Source organism: Patagioenas fasciata, chromosome 4 (assembly GCF_037038585.1).
Source record: "Patagioenas fasciata isolate bPatFas1 chromosome 4, bPatFas1.hap1, whole genome shotgun sequence".
NCBI classification, from domain to species: domain Eukaryota; kingdom Metazoa; phylum Chordata; class Aves; order Columbiformes; family Columbidae; genus Patagioenas; species Patagioenas fasciata.
The window spans coordinates 32,189,965-32,199,663 of NC_092523.1; the positions used below are offsets into that span (position 1 = coordinate 32,189,965).

At 40.4% G+C, this 9,699-nt stretch overlaps 1 protein-coding gene across 2 annotated transcripts in view; it reads left to right on the forward strand.

Annotated features, from left to right (window-relative positions):
- Window positions 1-4,490, forward strand: part of ZDHHC2 (zinc finger DHHC-type palmitoyltransferase 2) — a 35,388-nt gene extending 30,898 nt beyond the window's left edge. For both annotated transcript variants that reach the window (XM_065837779.2, XM_065837780.2), the window contains exon 13: window positions 928-4,490. The gene's annotated coding sequence lies outside the window, so the exon portion shown is untranslated. The remainder of the gene's footprint in view (window positions 1-927) is intronic.
- Window positions 4,491-9,699: the final 5,209 nt, after the last annotated feature.

A 9,699-nucleotide genomic window follows, 5' to 3' on the forward strand; every position in this document is an offset into this window, starting at 1 on the left:
GTGTTTCTTTTCCTTTTGAGAGCATCTATTTAAAAGTGCAGTTTTTATAAAGACAGCCCAGCTTCAGACAAGGTTATGTGTCAAAGAGTGGACATAACTCTTTAAGCCACATAAAGAGGTTCCTGGAAGCCAGTTCTGACTTGGACTGTGTGCACATCTCCAAAGGGCAGTAGCTAAGGACAGATAATTTCTCTGACGTGAGCGTTAAGTGCCAGTTTGATTGTACCCGTAGCTCTGTCTGAGGTATTTCTGTGCGGCACGTAAAAGACTTTCTAGAAATGTAGCAGGAAAGCTAGTTTAAGATTACTCTGTGTATATATAGATAGCTGACATACAGTTCTTGGAATAAGAGCTCTTACATAAAAAAGTTTTTCACTTTTTTTTTTAGCTATGTTGCATTTAACTTCATTATTTTACTATCAGTATTTGAGTAATAAAAATGCTGAAATCACAACAACAAAACCAGCTAATTTTATCTTTGACATAAATACAGCCCACAGCCCCTGCCAGTTTGTTAGTAATTTGAATTTCTGTCCCAATTAAGGTTATGTTCAATATCCTGTATCCTGTAATCCTTTATAGTTAATCAGAGGAGTAATTACTGAGAGTGCCGTATGCAGTTTACACTAATGTAATACAGAATCGTTTTTTAATGATGTTGGTACCTGGAAGTACCCTCAAAATAGCTCACTTCATTTTATAAACTGGTGGCCTGCTTGCTATGTAGTCGGTTTTTAATCACTGTCATCCTGAAGCGGATTAATAACAAAACTGTGAACAGTCTTACCGTGTTCCTCTTCAGGGTCAGATTTCCATTCAGCTGTTGTTCACTTTCCTCTTTGAGTTGATGAGACTTGTTGCAATAACTTAATTTTTAAGTATTCTTCAATTCTGTTAATGTATTTTGTGATTAATGTTCTGTTCCAGTTCAAGAAAAAGCTGTTGTTGGAAGGAAGATGCATTCTTCCAAGTATCAGCCCTGCTGGCCAGCTGCTCCTGCGTGGACATGCTCAGAAAACAGACTGACAGATGATTAGCTGTCTCCATGTCACTGCTTGAACCATGAAACTAAACATACTATTTCTGAACCATATAAAGAATGTTTCAGCTTAAAATTACTGGTTTTGAATGGCAAAAGATGATTCTGAGTATTAGGAAATGAAGGAAGAAAAAGGCATCTGAGTTTACTATTGTAAAAATTCAATGGCTTGTTTTACTTGGATATTCAGCACAAGAAAAATGTGACCTCCTTACATACCAGTCTGTGTTCTTGCCTTGGTTTTGGAAATTGACCTGTTAATTCAAATTGCTGTAAGTAGTTAACTTCAAAATCTAATTGTTGTGCTACTGGCTTTATGAATTGGGAGAACAGCCAGTGCTGATTACAAATAATTTAGTGGTTTGGTGGACTGTATTTTGTTTTGAGCCCTTCATAAGCAATTTTTGAAGTTGAGGAGACCCAAGTGAAGTGTCTATTTTTGGATCATTTTTGGAAAGCATTATTGCAAAAGCTCCGTTTTCCCTCAGATCTGTACTATCAGTATTTTGAAAAGTTGCAGAGGGAGGAAAACACTCCTTTGTTAACTGAATGCTACAGTGGGTCACTGGTAAACGGAGCGATAAAAAGCCTGCGTTCAGATGGCTCATACTTAAATGAAGCTGGCCAGCTGGGGGTTTTGGTGGGAGCTGTACAGGACAGTGCTACGAAATGGGGGTTTTATTGTCCTATTTGGAGCCATTATCCCCTTTGGGAAATGAATGTTGGCACTTAACTTTGATCCAAAATGCTTTTTACCAACCTGTGTTCCTGAGGGCCACTGGCTTTCAAGATCCTAGTTTCTTATTAATTGATAGTTGTCTCGGATTTCTTTTTTTCATTTATTCTTTAAGCCACTGCCTTTCTTACTGCATAATTTAACAAATATCATGTACAATCAAGGAGACTTACTGTTATGACTTGTGATATTTGCATTTACAGAACTATGAACATTTGTTTGCAATACCAAAACGCCAAGCTGCTGCACTTAGGAAACCCCCTTCAGTTAAGTTAGGAACTAGCAGCTTTCTTAAGATCAGAGTGTACCAGACAGATAATAAAAGATGCTTTATCATCTTTCAAAGTCAAGGAAGTTTCAGCAACATAAATCTACTTGTCTTGTGCCTTTTGTATACACTACATTTATGGTATCAGTGTTTACATTTAAATGCAAATTGTTATTCTGAGAACAACTCTAGGAGGAACTTAGTTATTTTTTCTAGGTGGCTAGATAAAAAGACTAGTCAAAAAAAAAAGTTAAAACCTCTCAGATTAAGCTCAGTTCAGCTGAAGCAGAAAAGTACTTCTGTTGTCAAACCTCAGAGCAGGTTTGTTCACAGCATAAAGATGCCAGTTGTTTGTCTAGAAAACTGGCAGCAGGACTGACAGATTTCTGAAAGCAAAAAATATCTTATCAGTAACTTTTCTACAGGCAGGTAACTTTAAAATTTGTCTTTCCTGGGTATACAACTTCAGTGAGAGCTGGTGGAGCACAAATGCGTTTTGTTTTTTTTTCTAATGAGGAAAAATGCATTTATTTTACTACATTTTTTTTTTTCCCCGAAATGTTACCAGCCTAAAAACATCTGCTTCTTGCCAAAAGTGCCAGAATATGGATCCCTTGATGTAGAACACCTTTTTTTAAAACTAGCGTGGAGGTAGCATACAGTTTACGTGATGCCTGCAGACATCTAGCAACCAAAAGTTTTTGCAGCTATTTATTCAATGTTGTTCTGTCAGCTTACCTCATATTAGCATTTGTGCAAAGGCTGACTGGTCAAGGGATAAGGGGGAGAGGGAAAATGTATTTTTTAACACTTCCAAGTTCTCTATCTGTATAGTCTTGGGTTTTTTGTTTGTTTGTTTTTTGTTTTTTTTTTTTTTTTTACACAGTCACAGGGTAGTTTGTCATGGAGCCGGCATTTGAAAATACTGAGTAAAAAGTTGAAATTCACCCTCAGTGTAACTTGCTCCGTATTTTTACATAAAGTACAGATTTCTTCCCCAGGAAAACTCATAATGGAAATGGGTCTCTCTAATACATGACTCTGTCCAGGGCTCCAAGAGCTCTCAGTGAGGCTGGGGATCGGTGTAGAGAATGGACAGGGTAAGGGCACTGAGAAATGCCTGGCTTCTCCGTGTCTCAGGAGTCCCACTTAGAAAGCACAATAGCCCTAAATTATCTGCAGGTTTGATGTAGCCCACGGCTGTCCCTCTAGCAGAAAACTGCTGGAGGTATGGGAGATATACGCTGTTGAAGGGAGAAGAAGGGGAGAGAGAAATGAGGGTGGCTGGGAGGGAGGTCAGTATTGAGCAGCTCTGAGCCAGAGGGCTGTAGGGTGAGCAGCTCTCAGGAGGGGTATGAGCGGTGCCTCTGTGAAGAGCACCCTCAGAAGGATTTTGAGGCAGTTCTCACTGTATGGATGATGGACAAGAGTGAGCTAATCATGCTTCAAAGTATAATTTGTGGTAAGACTATATTCTTGGCTTTAAGCTCTGTAGTAATACTTTATATAGCTAAGTGAAAATGGTCTTTCTGAGATATTGTCATTAAGCATTGATGCTGTGACAATGCACACAGGAGAATTTGTGAAGAGGTAGGGGACCAAGGATGCAATGTTGTTTGCCCGCTCACACTGATTCTCCTGTTCTTTATAAGTCTTGCTAGGCACTTTACTACAGCCTTTTGTGTAATTTCAGTATTTTTTTTAAAGACTGCTTTTTAACTACTGTACAGTTATTAATCCACTTTTTTGCTAAAAGAATAATAGCCCTGATATTTGCCTGGCAGTATGACTGCATTTCAAGCTTTGGTGGAAGTTGGATGAGTTCTACAGACTTCTCAGGTAGACCTGAGTCCCTAAAGACAACAGAGTTCAATTTATTTTGTATACACATAAACAATTGTATGTATTGTAGCTCTCCACATGTATTTGTAGGTTAGAACAAATCCAGTACGTGTCTGCACTACAGCTGGTCTGCATGTATTCTGTATCAGTTGCTGCACTGGTCTTCACAGAGAACTATTTTTATTAGGTAAATGGAACACCTAGATGGTGGTGAGCCCCTCCCACTGAGCACTTAGACACAGCTGTTGCTATGCACTTTAATGCTTTGAGAGAAAAAAGATTGTCCAGTTTAACTTGCAGATTAAAAGCTCTTTAGTTATGTACAACTGTGGGCAAGTAGCGAAACACTAGAGTCATTATTTTTAACTGTTTGCCTGCCGAAAATCTGGGTGTTCAGGCAAGACTTCAACACGGTTGGTTCCAGGAAGGAAGTTTGGGTTTGTGCATGATATGCTGGAGCTGTTGCTAATCCCATGTTTGGACTGATTCAGTTGACTGGTGTGCTGGGTGCAGGGAGGGGAAACTTGTTTCTACAGCAATGTAGTGTATAACTTTGCAACTTGTTCGTGTATTGCTCACATAAATAAATGCTTCATGTTCAGCAAGCCATGTACATAGTCATTGACACATCACCTTTGGTTTTACTGACAGCATACCTGAACAGCAGAACAGCCATCATCTGTACTGTGGCTTCTTTAACAACATAGTTGTTGTAAATGCCCCTCTTCACCAGGGATCTTTGACTTTTTCAGCTAAGTTTTTCCTCCCCAGTTAATTTCTAGATCCATAGCAGCTCAAAAAGCACCTACTCTATGAAACAGGTTAAGAGGAAACCAAATAATTTTTCATTTTTCATGGGTGAAACACTCCCTGTCTTCATAACAGCAGAGCAGACACAGCTGCAGTCCTTTAGATACTGTTGAAGGTGGAATTATGTCCTAAAAATAAAAGAAAAAAAGAGGGGTTCTTAAACCCTCCTTACTTTATAGAACCAAGGAGGTGCAAGGACTTGGAGTTAGTTACTCACCAGAGTTGTCACCCACGGCTGCTTTGCTTCATGAGGGCTCTCCAGTCCCTCCCATGCCCTGTTCTGATCTGCTTGACTTGCCACTCTTTGCACTTTGCTAAGAGCCTCCTCTGGGAAAGCATCAGATCCACCCCTGGTGCAGAAAGGAATGAGGCTGCTCAGGGACCTCTCAAAATGCAGGAACTGTTGTGTAAAGAGTTCCAGTTCAGACATAAGCACCAATATATGCTCAGAGCATTTCTCATTTTTTATTTAAAACCCTTCCATAAATATTTGTATTGAACCATATGCAAACATTATCATTCAAAACAAGAAGACTAAAAAAAGAACATGCTGCTAATTCTGTGTGGGCAGTAGGGTGTCTTCATTGCCACTTCGCTTGCAGCTATTGCTTCTTCATCAGCAACTTGGTAAGAGGACAGGAAAAGCAGCAGCCTTCTGGGGTGAAATTTTGAGCAAGTGGCATCTGACGTAACCAAAAGGACACCTTGCCTACTTCCCCCCTGCAGTTTTTCAGTTTTTACATTTTTGATCATCTTTTTCTCTCTCCTCTCCCCTTCCTTAGAAGTCCAGATTGAAAAGTCTTTCATTTTAAACATACTATCACGATCTACCTCTTTATCTCTCTCCTTCCCAAGGTTTATTCTAGATTGATAATTCCTTCATTTTCCCAAGTTTTCCTAATGGCACCCTTTGCTGAAATATAGAAACTCAGTCATCCTGAAATCTGGCTCTGTAGTTTCCAGTATTTGGGGCAATAATTACATACTTTATCCTAGATCTCAGAAATGTTCTCAAGCAGATGGGCTCAACAGTTTGCCAGCAGCAGTTGGAGGAGCGTGCTGTAAGCCATGTCCCCTTTCCCACCTCCTGCCTGCTCACAGCTTAACTGATGGGCATAACTGGAACAGTCCCAACACTTTCTGACAGTCATCGTTTTATGAAGTCATTTTCCTTTTTTCCTCTGAAAACACAATCATTCTCAATTTACCTCAGAAGGAGCCCCAGTTATAAGGAGAAAATATAAAATGTACACAAACTGTTATAGCCTGAACAACAGGAACCTATTTCCAGTTATTTTCTCTATCGTATCAGAGATTAAACTAGTTGGCCAGTAGTGCAAACAGATACAACAGAAAATCAGTAGCTTAGTGATCATATAAGCACATCAACAGTTAGCCTTCATACAAAGCACTACCATAGATACTACAGATGCACTCCAGATCATGCAGAGGGACGAGAACAAAGGAAAACAGGGAACTTGCAAAGCTCAGCTATTCTATGATGAAAGGTAAATAAAAGATGCTGCCAACTGCAACCATAGCTCTGATGTGCTACCCTATAAAAGATAAAGCATGTTCCCTGTAAGGCAGCTCAGAGTTCAGCTGTTGCCAGTTTGTACCTGATGCTCAGAGAAGTGAAGGCTTCCTCTCCCTCTTCCCCTGCAGTTACCCACCACTGTCAGCTGAGGCAAGGATCTCATGAGCAATGGAACGAGCACACTCTGGCAAGACAATTCTTCCACTGCAGCAAAGGCAGGAAAAAATATCTGTGCTGGCAGAAAAAGGACAAGAGAAGCCTCTGCAGAAATCGGGTCTTCACAGTTGGCATCAATGAACTAATTTCATTCCCAACCCAAGGCTGCTAAAATAATGCAGGAGAATCCTCCTCATTGCTCTACCATACCCAGTCAGGCAGGAGGGAAGAAAACACCAAAGCTATCTTGCATAAACCAAGCAAGGTACACTAAAGCTTAGATCTACCAGAAAAAGAACTTCATGGTACGAATGGGAAAGTATGTTGAGACAACCTAGGTGTTTCACTGCTATGTAAAAAATGAGTTCTATTATTTGTGAGCTTTTGTTCAAAATCTACAATTCCTGGTAGTCAAACAAATACCAACAATTCTAATCAAGGCTTTTGGCTTTCTTTGCCATCACTGACTTGTGGTGTTAAATAAAAATATCGAGAAGCCTATTTTATTTAAGAATTCCCTTCTTGTGAAATAATTATTTTCAGTTAATAAACTGCAAAGAACCTATGCCATCCTAAATCCATTAATATCATGTGAATATTAACTTTCAGGGAAGTTCTAAAAACTGATTAACTACAGTAATTCCTTCCTTTCAGTGCACTGAGCTAGTTCAGCTGAGTTACTAGTTAATTCAAGGCTGAGAAAGCAATTGGGAGTTTAAAATGGAAGACACAGAAACACATGCTCTCAAGTAAAAATGACACTTGAGAAAGTGGTAAAGAAAAAAAAAACACAACGAAAAAAACATCAGCAAAACAAAAGCAGATATACCATTGGGAAGCCTAAGTGAAGATGCAGGGGCTTAAGTTTGTTGGGTTTATCCTTTCTTTGGTGTATTTGTTAATATGTAGCACATTTAAAATGTATAAAATCAGCAATACTTGGCCTTACAAAGCCACAGTTTCATTCTGTGACTGGTCAAAGAACCCCTTTGATGGAGGAGGGAGCAGAGAACACAGGCGATGATGATCACATACACAATCACACAATGTCCTGAGTTGGAAGGGACCCACAAGGATCATCGAGTCCAACTCCTGTCCCTGCACAGGACAACCCCACAGTTCACACCATGTGTCTGAGGGTGTTGTCCAGTCTCTTCTTGAACACTGTCAGGCTTGAGGCCGTGACACCTCCCTGGGAAGCCTGTTCCAGTGCTCCACCACCCTCTGGGTGATGTGCTGACAAAGCTCAGAAAAGCCACCCACACCATTATGGGGACATGTATATGGCTCAGCTCAACATAGAGTATAAAAACTGAAGACCCAGCAAGATCACCTTTGAAGAGAGCAATGAGCTTGATCTGGCTTCAAGCCATGTGTTCCTTTCCTGTGACTGGGGTCACCTAGCACTGTGACAGTGAGCACGCTATAGAGATCAGTAAAGGGAATATTTGTATTGTGATTCAACTGTATATACGATTGCTCTACTGTGTGTGTGTTGTGATTTCAGTATATTGCTGTATCATTTTTCTAAATCAAAAACCCACGTAACATCTTCACATAAGCAAGTTTGACACTAAAGCATTAAGCCTTCCTCATGTGGATTATATCGAAGAACCTGGTCAGAGAGCATTGGACTAAAGCACTAGTTTTGCCAGCTGATTTAGTTAGCTCTTAACCTGTTGTTCTAAGCAACTGCAAAAGGATTACACACACAAGTTTTGTAGAGCTGAACAAGTACTACCGCTCAGGAACACTCAGCCAACACAGTTGAAGGCAAGATTTCCTAAGCACTAATATTACAAGCTATGAAATTTTACTTGCAACTATTAAATGAAAATACTATAAAAATTATGCTGTGGTGTGGGTTTCTATGACAAGAATGCCTCAAAAGACAGGTTTGATCCTGTAACTTTCATTCTCAAGTACACACTATTACTTAAGGCAGTATTTAAGGTTATCCCCTAGCATAAAACAATACTATTGGTGCTGTGTAATTAATAGAAATGCAACTTGTAACCCAGTGGAAATAACTCTCAACTGGATTTATGTACAGCTAAATATACTTGTTATCAACCAGCTTCTCCCACTGTGACTAATGATCCTCCTAGGACGTTATTCAGACCCACTGTGCTCTGCATTGCTTAGGCTCCCACATCGCAAGCAATACTACTGGAATTATCTTTGTTAGGGTAATTTTAAACTAAAGAAAATCAGATAAACTGTCTCTTCTTGCTTCAAGAGGTTAACATGCCCCATTATCTGAAAGTGGAATCAACCACACCTCTGTTCCTTCAGCAAAACACATTGCAAGAGCAAAAGCCTACCTGAGGCAAAGCACAGACCTTGCACAAAACATGCTCTCTGCACAAGTTATGTCTTCCAGCCCATGCTATACAACATGAAGTAATCACGCTGTCTTCACTGTCTTCTGGGTGACTAATAAGCCCACGTACCTTGCGGGTGCAGACACCCATACTCACACCTCATCTACTTCAGACACAAGGATCCAGTGCAGTCTGCCTAAGCGTGCTCTAATATCAGAGGAGTTAGCACCGGAAGGGACCTGTGGTGACCACCTAGTCCAATATACTGTCTCAAATGAGGGTAAAATATGGCAAAGTGGTCAGGAATTATTTTGCCTTGAAAAATCCACACTACTTCCAGTCACCTTATCCATTCTATGTTTGGAAATGGTTTCTAGGATTATCTGCTCTATCCCCATCCCAGGGATCAAGGCAAGGTTGACTAGCCTGCAGTTCCCTGCCTCCTCCTTGCCCTTCTTCAAGGCACAAGTGACATCTGTTCTCTTCCACTCTTCAGGAAACTACCCTTAATCACCATGATCTTTCAAAGATAATGAGAATGGCCTCACAATGACATCAGTCAGCTCCCTCAGCACTTGTGAGTACATCATATCAGGTCTTCTGAACTTCACATCCAATTTGTGTATTCCTAATGTGATCCTCCTCCACCAAGGATAAATCTTCCACATTCCAGACCTTTCGAGTTATCTCAGGGACTTGGGATTCCCGAAGGCAAGTCTTACAAGTGAAAACCAGAGCAAAGGCAGCATTGAGTAACTTGGCCTTTTCCATGCCCTTTGTCACAAGGTCTCCTGCCTCCTTCCAGCCAGTGGTCTCATATTTTTTCTGATCTTTCTTTGCTCCTGATGTTAAATGCTTTACTTGTCCCTCACCAGATTCAACTCCAGATAGACTTTGGCTTTCTTAACCCAACCCCCGCATACTTCAGACCTGTCCCTGCTTCCACCTTTCATACACTTCCTTTCTATGCTTGACTTCAGCCAGAAG